The 18,618-nt window shown below is 36.4% G+C and overlaps 1 long non-coding RNA gene across 1 annotated transcript; it reads left to right on the top strand.

The window, feature by feature from the left end:
- The first annotated feature begins 1,141 nt into the window (after positions 1 to 1,141).
- On the top strand, positions 1,142 to 8,102 carry LOC133806554 (uncharacterized). The gene is made up of 3 exons (XR_009879071.1): positions 1,142 to 1,348; positions 4,139 to 4,189; positions 7,948 to 8,102. It is a non-coding gene; the product is annotated as an uncharacterized LOC133806554 (long non-coding RNA).
- The last annotated feature ends 10,516 nt before the right edge of the window (positions 8,103 to 18,618 follow it).

Below are 18,618 nucleotides of genomic sequence, written 5' to 3'. Positions count from 1 at the left end.
GTTCATGAATAATTTGAGGAATGAACTTGCACTAAAACTAATGCAAAGAAGAGGAAACAATTAATACTTTAAATTCTTAAAATTGATTATGTTTTGTATTTAAATATTTGAATACTTTTTTTTTGAAATAAAATATAATATTATAAATTTATTAATAATATATAATTAAAAAATCTGATATGATATCTTATTATTCAGATGTGAAAAAAAACAAACAGCCTTATATATTTATGTATTCAGATTCAGATATGACATCTTATTATTCAGATTTGCATTCAGATTCAGATGTCTGGATCTTAAAAAAACAAATGCACCCTTATTCATCTCTAGCCAAATTTTTCTTAGACTAAGGTTGATTTCAAAGCTCTAAGCATAATTTATTGTTATTAATAATTTGTATTGCTCTTCTATTCTCATATGTCAAAATGATTATATTCTTCTATGCTTAATTTCATTATTATTATTTTAGTCTTGTTTAGAGGGCCCTTAAATAGGATTTTGCTTTAATCTAATATCATCTTAGAATTTTTATTCATCTAATTGTTTAGAATTCTAGGTTTGTGTGATAAATTGTAATTTAGATTAATGTCAAAATGTAGTGATCCAATTTTTTTATTATTTTATTTATTTAATTGTTATGTGTTAGTTGAATTGTTTGATTCTTAGAAAATAATTGAAATGTTTGTTTTGTGTGAACTATTGATTATTTGAAATAATTGTGTAATGTTTGTTTATTTGTTAGTGTTACTTTTTTTTAAGTGTGACAATTTATGTGATTAGAATATGCTGCATTTTTATTTATTTAATTGTGCGTGTATGGCGAATGTGTAGTGTGTGAATGGGATTAGTATGAACCTAGACCTAATGTGGGTCTTGAGAATTTTCCTTTTTATTAAGAAAAGAAAAGAAATAGAAAAGAAAATATTTGTTGTCATTTTTTTTAGATAAGATGAGAAGGACTTTCCATTTTAGTTCTTGTTCACATTTGGATAAGGGTTTAGATGAGGTGTAAGCTTAGACAAAGGGAGGTTTCACACCTAGGTTTTTCACTAGGGTTTTGACCACCTAGTCTATAAATAGGATGAGAAGTGTTGTCTTCTCTTTTAGCCACTTGAAACCGAAATCAAAAGAAGAAAAAAAAAGGCAAAGCTTTGGTGCTAGAGGAAATGAAGAAGAGCAAAATGTTAAGGTCTAAGGTGTTAAGGCTTAATTTTTTGTTTGGATTCTATTTTCTTCCCTCCCTTTCTAATTTATATTAGTATATGTTTTGATGATCAAGGTTTGGATTTTGGAGACATGTCCTAGAGGGACACAAGCTTAGGGTTCGGTCACCATCAAGAAAATAAAAGTAAGGACTTACAACTTTTGGTTTTTGTATTAGAAACATACTAGTGTTTTTTTTCTTTCTTGTAGAACTTTTGGTTTTGGAAATGGTTATAGCGTTCAGCTGCCTTATTTTGTGGGATTTTGGAATATAGTTCAAATGGTTTTGTGTCTTGTTGATTAAAGATTCTAATCCAAGCATGTATGAAATGGTGATTTTGGGAAATGGATTTTTAGGGTTTGGCTAGCACGGTAAATGGGTTATGGGAATTGTTTTGATTGTTCTAACTTATTTCTATGAATTGTTTGAGAAGTAGAATGCATGCTAGGATGTCATGATCTAGGTTGTTGAACTGTTTTGTTGATTTTGGTGCATAGGTTTCAAACACTATATTGTTTAAAGGGTTTTGGTATTTGTTTTGGATGAATCATTGTTGCGTTGTATTTTTCATACATTAGGGAGCATTTAGTGTTGCTTGATTAATCAAAAACTGTTTTGTGAGCACTATGAGTTTTGGCCATGACATTGTTTTAGGCCTAGGTATCTATTTTAAATTGATTCAAGGCATGATTAATATTTATGTAACGCCCTACTACCCTAGAGCCATTACCATGTGATTTTAAAATGTGCCATTAACTCGCTAATTGAGGTTTTAAACTGAAAAATGTGATTAAATCGGAATAAATACTCATTTAATGAAAATTAAGTATAAAAGGTTTGGAAATCCATTAACATTGTAAAAGTGATACACTGGTATCCCCAAATACTGTTGCAAAATATATTTACAATTCAAAAGTTACTTTACAGTCCACCTAAGCGACAAAGTCAGGTGTTTATAATATGTCCCTCAAACAACCCCAGCCGTGACGGCCAGGTAGGCCGAACATGTACGCGCCGCTCCATGCCCTCCAACTCATGCTTGGTTGGTATTTCCTTTGCCCTTACCTACACCATATAGCACCTGTGAGCCAAGGCCCAGCAAGAAAACTACATACATAGCATATGACAATTCAATCTAGTAAATGCACAACTATAAACAGATAACAAACTATTCACATAACGACCTATGCCAACCCAGGTGCTTTACCAGGCACTGGGTTCACGGCCTTCACCGAACAGGTGAGTACAACACCCTGGATGGCCATGCCATGGCGACCTGCATTCAGCATGCTTATCGCCAGGATCGGCGAAGAACACCTAGCATTGTAGCGCTCAAGGAGCAGCGATGTAGTGCTACTTCCAGAACCCAAAAAAGAACACTGGTTTTTCCACCATTTCTCTAAACCTAAGCTTGCCCAAACCATTCCCCAAGTGTACCCAAGTTCCAATTGGACCCAAAACTACAAATAAACAACATAAACAACACATATGCATCAAAAACAAACCCAAACTCACATCCAAACTCCAAATCACTCAACCCTTGGTTTAAAACATTGTTGAAACTTAAACCACTGCAATAATCATCATAAAATAGAGCATTAACTTACCTTAGATGAAGAATCATGCCTCTGTGCTGCTGTTAGTCAATTCCTAGCTTCAATATCCTTAAATTCCCAAGCTTCCTCCTTGAATTTCAGCAAAATCCCCAAGTGCACCAAAGGAGAGAGAGAACTGAAAGAGAAACTGAGTTCTATTTTTTTTTTGGGGTTCTAGACGCCTAAGGATTGAGTCCAAACTTATCCTTTGGCACCAAAATGACCTAATTGCCCCTAAGTCAATTCTAGCCCTTTAATGCCACCAAGGGCAAACTCGTCATTTGCCCCATTCCCGCTAATTCATCGAGTATTCCTATAAATTCTCAATTAATCCCAGTGTACCCACTTAATCACCAAATAACTACCCATTACCTGATAAATCCCAAATATGCCCTAACTCCCCAAAATACCCATAGGCTCACCCCGAGCCGGGTATTTGACCCCGTTGTGACTATTCCGCTAATTTTCTCATTAGGATTGCCCCGGACCACACATCTCAAATATATCTCCACAATACTTTGGTCTCAAGCACAACATACACATAATCACATTTATGCCCTCAACGACCAAAATCACAAATATGCCCTTATTAACACAAACAGGCCTACATGCATATTTAATTCACCTAAACATGCATATCTAGTCATATAACAATTTAATCACATACTGATACACATAAATCAAAATTAACCACGTAATAATACAATTAAATCAATTATTGCCCTCCCGGCATGCTAATCAAGGCACTAAGCATTATTAGCAAATTTGGGATGTTACAATTTATGTACTAAAACTAATAGAAAAACATGCTACGTTTTGTGTATTATTATTTATTTTTATGAGCATGTTGTACTATGATTCTTGTCTTTATGATTTGGATAGGAGCATGATTAGGATTTTGTAATTTGTTAAAAATATTGATGAGTTTATGCTATGCTATGAAAAGTAATGATTTTATGATAAGATTTAAATGGAGAATTATGTATATTTTTTTTTTCTTGAGTAATTTACCAAATGATTATCATGATTTGTTAGTATGATTTTTGGCCAATATTTTGTAAAACAAGGTGTCACATTTTGTGTATTTCGGCCTAGTACATAAATTTTAACAAGGAAATATTTTGGTAATTTTTCAAGCATAATTGGTAACATTAAGTGTTACATATGACATGAAACCTTGTTGATAATTTATGGAAATAAAAGTGGTACTTTTCTTTTGCGAAATTCTTTGATTTCGACATAGGCATTTAGAAAGTGAATAATGTTCATGCAAACTTTTGTGAAATGCTTGTGTGAGCATGAATTGTGATTGAGACCAAATTGTACTTGCTATGTTTAGGCTTTTGAGGAAGTGGTCCTGTGCAGTTTGGGTTTTGTGCTTGGACCTGAGGTAAGGAAGTTAGATAGTATTTATGCTTGGATTGCTATAATGTTATCAATGTTTAATGATAAGACATATGTTGTGTGACTGATGTTAAGACTACAACATAAAGTATGTCACAAAAGTTGACCAAAAAGGGTGCTATGAATGTTTTATGAGTGTATGGAAGTTAGCTAGATTTATGTTTTGTTTCTGACTGTACTCTAGTTATGATTATACGTATGGAATTGTTTGTGTTTGCTTAACCTAGTGCTGCAGCATTACTAAAGGCAAACATGCTTAATATTCTGGCCAAAAGGGTGCCATAGAAGTGACCAAAAGGGAGTCACATGTGATCACTGGACAATAGGGGAGCCATGATCTTATGTTGTATGCTTATGATTATATTGCTCATGTTCTTATGTTGAATGTTTATGCTCATGTTGCAAATGATCTTATGGTTATGATTACGATCTTATGATACGATTATGCTTATGTCGCAAATAATATCATGTTTATGAATTGACTTATGTTGATAGCGATTGCTATAAGACAAGTATGTTAAGAATGTATGGAATATGTCGTTTATGCTTGTATGTCTTGTTTGTACTTCCTTACTTGGATTTTAGCTCAACCCCTTACTTTTCCCCCTTGCTGGTAGAAAATAGATAGACTTGTTTTGTCATGCATGGTGAGCTAAGTCAGTTTTCCATAAGATGTATGTATGCTACAGGCAACCATTGAACAAGAAAACGATCTGGAACACCATAGTGCCTTGGAGTCTTTCATTACATTAATTTATCAGTGGGATGTACTTATTTTATATTAAGATTGCATCAAGTCCTCTTTTGCTTTGAACATTGGATCCAAACTTTGCATGTATTTCTAATAAGATCCCATTGTGTTTTCAGAAAAAGTTATGGAATCTTTTGAGCTATTATTAAAATTAGTATTTAAATGAATATAGGCAATTAGGGGCGTTATAAATGGTATCAGAGACGGTCGTTTAAAGTATTGACTTTAAGGAATCCCTCAACATACATACTGAAGACTAGGAAAAGACTTAACTTACCTTGTCATAAGTTGTTTACTTTTTGTTTTTTTTTTGTTAGCATTAAAATGATAGTTTCTCTTTCGTTATTCCTTCTAGTAGTAGAGCCAATAAGAATCAGATTAACTCTTTTCTCATGATTGAATCCATTTGGACTTCAAAATCTCATCATGTCAACTAGAGGAGCAGTAAGAGGCAGAGGGAGAGGAGCTGGCTGAGGAAGAGGAAGGGGTAGAGGTCATGGTGCGGCCGCTAACTCGAACATGGCTGGCATTCCTGAGGACCCAATACCTCCCATGGCTGACATTCCTAAGGTTCTTGTAGCACCCGCTGCGAACGACCTAGCAGAAGAAGTAGCAAGGTTGAGAGAGCAGCTAAGGGCAAGAGAGTAAGAATTGGCTCGCGTTGGGCAAGCACCACCTGCACCAACTGTAGCACAACAGGTGCCAGTGGGTTTGGGGGTACAAATTCATAGATTTGAACCAGTGTCTGAGAGGTTCAGGAAATAGTCTCTGCCAAACTTTGAGGGGAAATCGAATCCTATGGAGGTCGAAGATTGGCTCAAGTCAATGGAGGCTATCTTTGAACACATGGAATTAAATGACCGGGAGAGGATATCCTATGCATCCCATTTACTGAAGAAGGATGCGAGAATCTAGTGGGACGTCGTCATAAAGACTCGAGACCTAGCCACTATGACTTGGAATGACTCCGTGCTAGCCTTCAATAAGAAGTATTATAGTGCTGCAATCATGGCCACCAGGATCGATGATTTCGTGATGCTAGTTCAAGGGAATCGTACTGTCACAGAATACGTACAACAATTTAACATATTGGCTAGGTTTGCATCGGAAATTGTAATGTCCCAAATTTATAATAAGGCTTAGTGGCTTTATTAGTGAGCCAGGAGGGAATAATTGGGATTATATGTGGAATTAATTGGATATATGTGTGATTATGTGGCATACATGATTTATATGGTAATATGAATATATGTGCATGTTTATGTGTATTAAATATGCATGTGGGCCTGTTCTTGTTAATAAGGGCATATTGAGGGTACAAATGTAATTATGTGTGTTAAATGATTGGGACCACAATATTACGTGAATATATTTACAATATTTGGCTCGAGGCGATCCTAGTGAGCAGATTAGCAGAAAAGTCACAGCGGGGTCAAATACCCAGCTCGGGGTGAGCCTAGGGGTATTTTGGGAAACTTAGCACATATTCAGGGTTTATCGGGTAATGGGGCAGTTATTAAATGATTATTTGGGTATGTTGGGATTAATTGGGAATTTATAGGACAATTTGAGGAATTAGCAGGAAACGTGGCAAATGACGGTATTGCCCATGGGGGCATTAAAGAGTAAGGCTTGGAGTTAGGGGCATTTTAGTCTTTTGGTGTTAAGGATAGACTTAGGCAACCTTAGGAAGCCTAGAACCAAAACAAAAGGAACACCCAGCTGCCATCTCTCTCTCTCTTGAGCCTTGGGAAACATTGAAGTTCTTGAGGAATTGGCTTAGGAAAATTGAAGATTTGAGGCAGAAGTTGATTGGGGATTTAGCTCAAGGATCGAAATCATTTTTAGGAAAGCTTTACCACCTGATTTTACTATGAATTCTCTGATTAGTTTAGGTTTTTACTGAGTTTTTATTCTAGCCTTGGTTGTTGGGTTGGGGTAAGATCTTGGTTAGTTTTTGGGGTATAAATGGTGCCCATGCCGTGTTGTTAGGAGTCCTAGACTCAATTATGGCTTAGTTTATGTTTGGGGTGAGATTTGGTGACTTTGGTTCAGGGGAAAATGCAGGAGAAGTGTTGGAAAATCTGGGTTTGCGGGGTCGCGCAGCGACACTGCTCTCTTGAGTGTTGCGGCCCGCATGAACTTAGAGGCCTAAGGGGGTTCGATAAACCGCCTTAGCGTCGCGGCGCTGGGCAGGGCACGCCACAGCGTGTGTCCAAGGAAATTCCTTAGGGTGCTCTTTGACTTGTAGAGACCGCGACACCTCTGAGGAGCGTCACAACTCAAATATAGAATGTTGGCCGAATAGGATTTTTAAGCCCAGGAGGGCTCGGGAAGGATTCTACTACCCGGTTTAGTAGAATTCGAGGTCTCGAAGGCTAGTATGTCATTTAAAAGATTTTAATTGGTTTAGGTATTGATGTTTACCATTATTGCGTTGTGATTAGGTTATACCGCTAAGGCTCGGGAATAGGGATCGTGCTCGGGATCGCCTTATATTTTCAGCTCGGGACTCGAGGTAAGAAAACTGCACCCGGGTTGTGATCGGAGCTCAGACCTCTGTTAATGAATATGAATATGACTATGACTATATGTGAGAATATGGCTATAATTTTATTTGAGAATATCCAGTTAGACATGCTTGAATATGCTTTATCTGATTGCGTGTTATGCGATCTATACGCTTGATTATATTTGATTTGAAAGTCCGGTCTAAGGGAGCCAAGGCTAACGTTAAGCGTGTGGAATGCAACCCGACCTAAGCGTGTTGGGGTCAGCCATATGACCAGAGGACTCAGCCTAAGGGCGCCGGACCTGAACGCCACTTAAACAAACAGAGGTGTCGATTGCACTTAACTAACTGTATTGATTGTTGAGATTGGGTTATGTGTCTGATTGAGCAGATTATTACTGCAAAGCTTGCTGCTTATGTTTGAATTTGTTAATTTAAGTTTTCTTGTAGAGCCTTGACTCACGGGTGCTATGTGGTGCAGGTAAAGGAAAGGGAAAGTTGGACCACCCGTGAGTTGGAGAGCTTTAAGGACGGCATGTACATTTGCAGCTGCTCGACCGCCATGGCCGAGGGATCAACAGGGACTAGAGCCAATCTTAATTTTCCCGCTTAGGTTGGCTTACATTGTAATTATTTTTTAGAGTTGTAAATGCCTTGTAAACACTTATTTTTGGGATCCCGTGTACAGACTCAAACTTTTTAATGAAAACCACTATTCCTATGATCAAAATGTTGAAACCTTAATCTAGTAATTCATCTTAGTTACACGTTTATATCAAAATGACTTGATTAGCAAGTCTAGCACTATTTAAAATACACAATGTAATGGTCTTGGCTATTCAGGGCGTTACAGAAATAGTTCCGATGGAAGCAATGAGGATCCAATGCTTCATTAGGGAATTGAAACCAATGATAGCTAGAGACGTCAAGTTGACTAGTGTGGGGATAGACAGTTACACTGAGATCCTGGATAGAGCCTTGGATGCAGAGTTCTTGGAAGATCGCATCTAGAAAGATGGGGCAGCTAGGAGAGAAGCAAGGAATAATCACTTAGGGCAGAGTGACAACAAGAGAAAATTTCATAAGGGTCAGGGTAGTGGTTCAGACAAGAAGCCCAAACCAGTAGCCCAGAGAAATGGCAACAGTAACCAACAGGACCGCAAAGCCGAGTTCCCATTTTGTCGGAAGTGTAACCGTAAGCACCTAGGTGAGTGTAGGGAAAACACTAGAAAATGCTTCAATTGTGGCCAGGAGGGTCATATAAAGAGAAATTGTCCACAGATGGGGGCAGGGGTAGGACAAAAAGGCAATGACAATCTTGTACCATCCCGAGTCTTCGCATTGACAAAAGGAGAAGCTGAGGCCAATACACCATTGTAATATTTTAGATCTCTATGGCTAGTAAATTATGTAAAGTCCTTATTGATTCAGGAGCTACACATTCTTTTATTTATGTGGAAATGATAGATAGCCTAGGAGTGCCCTATAGGTAGTGAGGGCTTTGCTACGATGTCACCCTCGGGTGGTGTAATGATGTCAACTAGATGGATACCGAAAACCCCAATAGAGATTGAAGGGAGAATATGTCCAGGAGATTTGATCGAGTTGGATATAACATACTATGAGGTGATTCTTGGTATGGATTGGTTGGTTAAGTATGAGGCAATCATCGACTGTCGCAAGAAGGTAGTGAAGTTTAAGCTAGACAATGGCGAACAATTCACCTTTGTGGGCAACACAACAGGACTTCGTACACTAATAATCTCGACCTTAAAAGCACACAACATGATTCGCAATGGATGTCAGACATATCTTGCAAATGTAGTGGATAAGACAAAAAAGACAGAACTAAGGTCTGAGGGCGTTGACGTGGTGTGTTAATTTCTAGAGGTGTTTTTGGAAGACTTACCATACCTACCTCCAAACAGGGAAATTGAATTTGTGATCGATTTAATTCCAGAGACTGTGCCCATATCAAAGGCACCCTATAGAATGGCACTAACAGAGCTAAAGGAACTGAAACTACAACTACAGGAGTTGTTGGACAAATGTTTCATAAGACCAAGTTATTCGCCATATGGCGCTCCAATGTTGTTCATTAAGAAGAAGGACGGGAGCATGAGGATGTGTATTGATTATCGGGAACTTAACAAAGTCACAGTCAAGAACAAGTACCCGTTACCACGAATCGATGACCACTTTGACCAACTTCAGGTAGCAGTAGTATTTTCTAAAATTGACTTGAGGTCGGGGTACCATCAATTGAAGGTGAGGGAAGAAGATATCCCAAAGACAGCCTTTCGAGTATGGGCATTACAAATTCCTAGTGATGTATTTTGGACTCACAAATGCTCCAGCAACTTTCATGGATTTGATGAACCGAGTCTTCAAGGACTTTCAGGACAAATTTATGGTAGTGTTTATTGGTGACATTTTAATCTACTCTAAATCTGAGATGGAACATGAAGAGCACCTGAGATTGACACTAAAGAGGCTTCAAGAGCACCAGTTGTACGCAAAGTTTAAGAAGTGCGAATTATGGTTAGAGAAGGTGGGATTTTTGGGCCATATAATGTCTAAGGAGGGAGTAGCATTAGACCCATCTAAGATCGAGGATATTCGAGATTGGCCTCAACCTAAGAATGCAGCAGAGGTTAGAAGCTTCTTAGGATTGGCGGGGTAATGTATCCAAAATGGGTATGTTTTAAATAATTATAAATCGCAAGCGCACGAATCGTTCATATAGAATAGTGATCGTGTAAGCAAGGATGTCGAACCCAAAGGAGTTGTCTAAAATCGAAAAGAAAACTATTTTAAACCAAAATTAATAAATTCTAACCTAGCTCCAAAGATTGAAGAGATTTTTGTATAATGAAAATAAAATAAAAGACAATAATAAAGATATTAAAGACAAATATATAAACATAAATTAAAAGTAAAAATTAAGATGGTAAAAGAAAGATTATTAAGATAATAGAATCCACAAAATATAAGTTCAATAATATTTATAAGTACATTGATTCCCAAGTTTTAGTGATAGTTAAAATAAATCAAACTATCATTTTCCAAAAAGATTTATAAATTTAAGCACAAATTACTTCTAAAAAGATAAGATTTTTCTTCACTTTTCAAAATTATAATTTCAAAGCATTTAGTGTAAATCAATCTAATGAAATAACAAATAAATCAATGAACATTATTTATAAGGCAAAACATAATATTTTTGTTCTAAGCATGGATGTGTACAATTTAATGACACATCTTACACAAAGAATATTATGTTTTTGCACTAATGAAGAACAAAGTGTAAATATGTGCTAACAATCCAAAATACATGATATTTAAGATGAATGAAGATATTTGAAGAAGAAAATTCCATAAACTTTGTTGCACAAAATGGGAAATCAACATACAAAATAAACACTATCTAGTTACATATTGTTTCATCATCACCTTAATAATCTTAAAAGATTAGAAACTCATAACTAGAATAGCAAATACAAACTAAAAATTACAAACATAAATAGGAAAATTTGGAGGATGAACCCCCAAATTTTTCCTCTAAAAATACATAGAAAATAACCAAAAAGAAGAAGAAGAAGAAGAGAATAGAGAGGTTTTGAAATGTGTAGAATTTGTGGTATGGTAACCTCCTCTTTAAAATTCACCCCCTAAATGGTCTTCAAAACTCCATATTTATAGCCAAAATGAGGTATTAAAATAATCAATTTAAATTAATTAAATTGATTAAATTAATTTAATTAATTATAATATGGGTAAATTATAGGGTGTAATAATGATGTTTTGGGGTAAAATGTGTAGAAAGTGGGGTAAAAAGTGGCATTTTTTAACATAGGGGACAAGAGTACATTGGTATTTGTTGGGCTAAAAAAAATGGTGGCGTTGGTGGGTGTTGGCAGCTTGGTTTGGCGTGGTGGGCTGGGAAGAGAGTGTGCAGGCGTTGATTGCTGGGGCTGTTTTGGGTAGAAGCTGCTGAAGGAGCTGGTGTCTTTCGGATTGGTCCTTGGGCGAGGCAGCTTGGCACGTGAGGGCTGGAGCTTCAGGTTGGAGGCAAGAGGACAGCTGGCAGCTTGTGGCGTGGGGTGCTTGATTGATGCAGCTGGAGGCAACTGTGTGAAGACACGGGCTGGGCTTCTTGGGCCTGGGCAGGTGGGCTTTGGGCCTGGCTGAATTTTATTTAAAAAATACCACTTTTCTTCCTTCTTTTCCTTACTTTTCAAAGCCAAAAATTGCAATAACTTCCCTACAAAATAAACATAAACTAAATCATAATAAAATATTTTCAACTATAAAATAAATCAATTTAATTTTTTTGAAAATATTAATTATAACTTAATTTATATTTAACATTTAGTTTCAATAAAACAATATTTTTTTACCCCAAACTAAACAACAATAATTTAAATAATTAGCTACAATATTTTACAACAAAATAACTATAAAAACACACAAAAATCTATAAAATTAAATTAAGCCTAATAAATTCAAAATTACTTAAAAACTTAATAAATCGCTTAAAAACTCTAGAATTAAGCAACAATTAGCACATAAAAAGTGATAAAATAACTCTATTTTGTAGAGTTATCACGGGATATTGTAGAAACTTTGTTGAACAGTTTTCTAAGATTGATGCACCCCTAACCAACTTGACAAGAAAGAATCAGAAATATTCTTGGATTGAAAAGTGTGAAGAGAGCTTTCAGACCATGAATAATAAGCTCATATCATCTCCAGTGTTGTGTGTACCAACTGAAGAAAGGAAGTTTGTAGTATATTATGATGCTTCCAAGAATGGCTTGGGATGTGTATTGATGCAAGATGGTAAAGTAGTGGCTTATGCCTCAAGACAATTGAAAGAATATGGATAGAGATACCCTACCCATGATTTAGAGTTGGTTGCAGTATTGTTTGCAATTAAGATATGGAGGCACCACCTTTACGGAGAGAAATGCGAGATATACACAGACCATAAGAGCCTAAAGTATTTCTTCACTCAGAAGGAGTTGAATATGAGGCAAAGAAGGTGGTTGGAGTTAGTAAAGGACTATGACTACAAGATCCTTTATCACCCAGGCAAGGCAAACATTGTGGCAGACGCCTTGAGTAGACGCACTTACGAGACTCTCTCAGCACTAAGTACAATAGAGGCACCAATTTGGAAGGAAATGGTAACAGATGGAATTGAATTAGTTTCTGGGGGTTTGTCAAGCCTAACCCTACAATCATCTTACTTGAACAGATAAAGGAGAAGCAGAAACTGGATAAGGCTTTGGCTAGGCAGGAAGCAATAATCAAGGAAGGGAGTGTCAGCAACTTCACTAAGTCCAATGGTGGACTGTTGCGGTATAATGATCGAATTTGTGTGCCAACATATAAGGAACTAAAGGAAAGCATCATGCCGGAGGCTCACACTACCCTTTACTCCCTGCATCCAAATTCTACCAAGATGTACAATGACTTAAAAGCATTATACTGGTGGCTAGGAATGAAGCGTGACATAGCAGAGTATGTGATGCAGTGTCTCACCTGTCAGTAGGTTAAAGCAGAACACCATAGGCCCGACGGGTTTTCTTCAACCCATAAGGATCCCAGAATGAAAATGGGAGGACAGAGCCATGGACTTTGTGGTAGGATTGCCAAGAACCACAAAGCAACATGATTTAGCTTGGGTGATAATCGACAGACTCACCAAGTCAACTCACTTCCTACAAGTTAAGACAACTTATACTGCAGAGTTATATGTAAGTGAGATCGTCCGATTACATGGAGTGCCAAAATCTATAATCTTCAATAGAGGGTCTATGTTCACTTCAAAGTTTTGGAAGAGTTTACATCAAGTTGTGGGGACAAGGCTTAAACTTAGTACGACCTTCCATCCCCAAACAGATGGTCAATTAGAGTGAACAATACAGATTTTGGAGGACATGTTGAGGTCTTGTGCACTCGACTTTTTGGGATCATGGAGTCGATATTTACCTCTAATAGAATTCTCTTATAACAATAGCTAGTAGTCTACTATTAGGATGGCCCTATATGAGATGCTATATGGACGCAAATGCAGGACACCCCTACATTGGGATGAGGTGGGGGAGAAACAGATTCTAGGTCCAGAAGCAGTGAAAGAGGCCACTAAAGCAGTCGCCAAGATTAGGCAAAGGAGACATAAAAGCTATGCGGATCTTAAGAGAAGAGACTTGGAATTCTCAGTAGGTGATCAAGTGTTTCTGAGGGTCTCGCCTATGAAAGAGGTCATGCGTTTTGGGAAGAAAGGAAAGCTAAGGCCAAGGTATATCGGTCCATTTGAGTTTTTGGAGAAAGTTTGGCAAATTGCTTATCACTTGGATTTACTACCAACACTCGCTGAGACGCATAATGTGTTCTGTATTTCCATGCTGAGGAAGTATGTGCCCGATCCCTCCCACGTGTAATTTATTAAAAATATTGATAAGTGTCCCATTCTTTAAAGAGTTTTTGGCCCATAAGTATAAAAATATATAAAAATTTTGATTTTCTTGAGTTATTTACCAAATGATTATCATGATTTGTTACTATGATTTTTGGCCAATATTTTGTAAAACAAGGTGTCACAATTTGTGTATTTCGGCCTAGTACAGAAATTTTAACAAGAAAATATTTTGGTAACTTTTCAAGCATGATGGTAACATTAGGTGTTACATATGACATGAAACTTTGTTGATAATTGATGGAAATAAAAGTGGTACTTTTCTTTTTGTGAAATTCTTTGGTTTTAGCATAGGCATTTAGAAAGTGTATAAAGCTCATGCAAACTTTTTTGAAATGCTTGTGTGAGTATGAATTGTGATTGAGACCAAATTGTACTTGCTATGTTTAGGCTTTTGAGGAAGTGGTCCTATGTTGTTTGGGTTTTGTGCTTGGACCTAAGGTAAGGAAGTTGGATAGTATTTATGCTTGGATTGTTATAATATTACCAATGTTTGATGATAAGGTATATGTTGTGTGACTGATGTTAAGATTACAACAAAAAGGATGTCACAAAAGTTAACCAAAAATATTGTTATGAATGTAAGGATGTTAGCCAGATTTATGTTTTGTGTCTGACTGTACTCTAGTTATGATGATATGTATGGAATTGTTTGTGTTTTCTTAACCTAGTGTTGCAACATTATTAAAGGCAGACATGCTTAAGATTCTGACCAAAAGGGTGCCATGGAAATTCATGGCCAAAAGGGTGTTAGGTAAATTATGGCCAAAAGGGTGCCATGGAAGTGACCAAAATGGAGTCACATGTGATCATTGGACAATAGGGGAGCCATGATCTTATGTTGTATGCTTATGATCTTACGTTGAATGTTTATGCTCATGTTGCAAATGATCTTATGGTTATTATTACGATCTTATGATGTACGATTATGCTTATATCGCAAATAGTATCATGTTTATGAATTGACTTGTGTTGATAGTGATTGTTATAAGAAAAGTATGTTAACAATGTATGGAATATATCGCTTATGCTTGTATGTCTTGTTTGTACTTCCTTATTGGGCTTTTAGCTCACCCCTTTACTTTTCCCCCTTGCATGTAGAAAATAGATAGACTTGTTTTGGCATGCATGGTGAGCTGAGTCAGTTTTCCATAAGTATGTATGTATGATGCGGGGATCCATTGAACGAGAAAATGATTTGGAATGCCATAATGCCTTGGAGTATTTCATTACGTTAATTTATTAGTGGGATGTACTTATTTATTTTTTAAGATTGCATCAAATTCTTTTTTTTTATTTTGAACATTGGATCCAAACTCCGCATGTATTTCGAATAAGGTCCCACTGTGTTTTCAGAAAAAGTTATGGAATATTTTGAGCTATTATTAAAATTAGTATTTTAAATGAAGATAGGCAATTAGGGGCGTTATACAAAATTGGTTTAAATTATGATGAGGCATATGACCTAGGTTAAATGAATTTCACGTTTAAGGATTTATTGCTTAGATCAACCTATCTTCATTGAACTTAATGCTTTCATTAAATTAAATATTTGGTGTTTGCCTTTAGGTTGTTTAGTGAATAAAGTTAATTAAGAGTGTTTACTTTAATTGAGTATATTGGAAGATTGGGGAAATGACTGTTTCATGTTATCTATGATTGATAATTTGGTAGGAAATATGATTCAATAATGTTATTAATTGCTTGATTGATTGTTTAGTGGTGGCGAATGATCTCTTAACTACCTTAATTGAAGCTTAGAATTATGGAGAATTACCTTCACAACTGTAGAGTCACCCAATAGAGAATGTTAGTGCCATAACTCTCCAAAGTGGTACACCACTTGACTCACCACCTCTGATGGATCGGAATAATAAAATCTATATGCATGCTTCCTATTTTTCACATAAACAATACAAAAATAAAATAGAAAACAGGGAATCATGCTTGAATATAATTTTTACGTAAATAAATAAAACCATAATTACTTACGTAGTATGCAGCGAAAGAACAACTTCACACTTTTAGTTCTCTATCATTTTGTCCTGATTGAATCGCTAGGAATTGCCAAGAACTGAAATCATTATCTTCTTAACCACAACCTTCCTTGACATTCTTTGATCAAGCCTAAACTAGTGTGTGTAGGCTCTCAACCCATGAGATAGAATTCTCTAAGGGAAGAAGAAGAAGAGATGGGCAGCTAGAAATAGGGGATGGAGTGTTTATATTTTTTTCTTTTTTCTGATTCACTTACCAAAAGATCAAAAACAAAAAAATAACACTCACCTATCACTTCCATTATATAGGCACTACCTAGGGCACTAACTAATACACTTAACCATAGTTATCAGTTATTTAACCTTGGTTAAAACAAAAAATCAGCTATTGAATTTGAATTCAAACTTTAATTTGTGTGTTTTATAATTAATTGATTAAATAAATAAGTAAATCATTATTCAAATTAACTATTTATAATTTGAACATTAATTTAATATTATTTATTAATATCAACACCAATTTGTCAATATTAATAAATCTGCCCAATAGTTTACAAAATCTCTCTTTTAATTACTAATTCTTAATTCATGCAAATATGATAAAATTGACCTAGCCAATTTGATATTTGTAATTGAAAATAAAATCAATTATTTGAGACATTTAGACTTTATTTAATAAGAGACGATGCAGGGACCATGGATCCATGAATAGAAACTTCAATAAGTTCTTGTAAGTTTATTTATAATATAAATTATCTCACAATTTATTAATTCCTCGCGACTCCAAGCTGTGAGTTGATGAAAAGATAAGTACGGGGGAGAATGTTTATGTTGTTCTCTAAAGGAAGTGTAAGGACCCTGTGATATTTACAATTCCATGCACCATTGGTAAAACCAAGTTTAATCATTGTATGATAGATTTAAGAGAATCTATTAATATTATGTCTTATTATATTTATGCTTCCTTAAATCTTGGACCATTAAAAGAAGCTTGTTTTGTAATTTAATTGGTTAATCACACTAATGCTTATCCTGTAACGACCCAAATTTGCTAATAAGGCTTAAGGGCCTTGATTAGTGTGCCTGAAGGGCATAATGGGAATTATGTGTGGTTTTAATGATTAAGAAGCATGATTATGATTTAAAGCATGTTATATGATTATTTGAATATTTGAGATGCATGAATATGTGTATTAGTATGCATGTAGGCCCTGATTAAGTTAGAGGGGCATAATCGTAATTTTGGCCATTATGGGCATAACTGCTTTGATATATGTGATAATTGTCGAGACCACATTATTATGTGGATATATCTGTGATCTGTGACTCGAGACGATCCTAGTGAGCAAAGTAGCGAAAAAGTCATGGCGGGGATTTATACCCGGTTCGGGGTGAGCTCAGGGGTATAAATGGGAATTTAGTGAATATACTAGAGTCTATTTTGACATTGAGGAATATTATTGGTGATTAATTAGGTATCGGGAGTTAAGCGGGAAATATTAGAGACACTCGAGGAGTTAGCGGGAATTGGGTAAAATGACTAGAATGCCCTTAAGTGGATTAAAGGATTAGAAATAAAGGGGAGGGCATTAGGGTCATTTGGCTTTCTAAATATAGGAATTACTGAGACTTTATGTTAGTGGGAATTGTAGAGAAGTGTAGAAGTCTGAAAAAGAAGGAAAAGGAAGGGAAAAGAAAGGGAGAAAACAGAGAGAGTTTTCTAGGTCTGTTTACATTTCCTTCATCTGTTTCGTGAGGGTTTCTAGAGAAAAGCTCAAAGGAGAGCTGGGATAGACTAAGCATCAAGGATTCTAAGCTAAGTTTGAGGAATTGGCAGAGGTTTGACAAGGATTCATCAACACTTGAGGTAAAATTCTATAAGTTTCTTCAGCTCTGGTTTTGGTTCCTAGCTAAGTTATCTAAGCTGTGTTGATGGGGAATTTTAGGAAAGTTGGAGCCAAGATTTGAAGAAGAGCAAGCCAAGGAAGTCTAGGGGCACCTTGAGGTCGAAATTCCACCAAAGGTAAAACTTATAAACTTCTAACTTTGTTGTTCAATTGGTTTCTGCTGAGTTTTAGTGTTTAGGAGTGGCTATGGTGAATTCTGAGTTTGGGGATGCATGTGCTTGAGTTCTAGGTATTTGGGGTGCTTGGGATGATTGGAGTATGGTCATAAGGTTGTTTTTGAGTTTGGGAAATATTTGGAGGAGTTTTGGTTGAGGTTGGTTCGAGGAAATCGCAGAAAGGAAAAGCTGGTGTTAGCCTGTCTGTGACTAGCGCTACAGCGCTAGCCTTTGGGCGTTGTAGCGCTAGGCCAAGCTTGCTGATGGGGTTTTACTTCTGTTTGTAGCGTTGTAGCGCCCTCCCATGAGCGTTGTAGCGCTACCCTATCTTCTGAAGGGGATTTTAGGGTTGTTTGCAAGAGCTTTTGACCTAGGGTTGGGGTTTGATTCCACCACCTTGTTTGGTGGAACTAGGACTTCCCGAGGGCTCGGGATTGGCCCCGAGGCTAGGTATTGGACTTAAGGATTGATGATTACTTTGGCCCATGGTTGTGTTTAGGTAAGCGCTAGGGCTCGAGGGGGATCGTGCTCAAGGAGTCGAGGGATCAAAGCTAGTGAATTGAAAGGTAAGAAAACTGCACCTGGTTATATGTTTGTGATGGGACTAAG

This window comes from Humulus lupulus, chromosome X (genome assembly GCF_963169125.1).
Source record: "Humulus lupulus chromosome X, drHumLupu1.1, whole genome shotgun sequence".
Classification (NCBI taxonomy): Eukaryota; Viridiplantae; Streptophyta; class Magnoliopsida; order Rosales; family Cannabaceae; genus Humulus; species Humulus lupulus.
The sequence above is the reverse complement of the archived record's forward strand: the minus strand, read 5'-3'. Positions and strand labels throughout refer to the sequence as shown.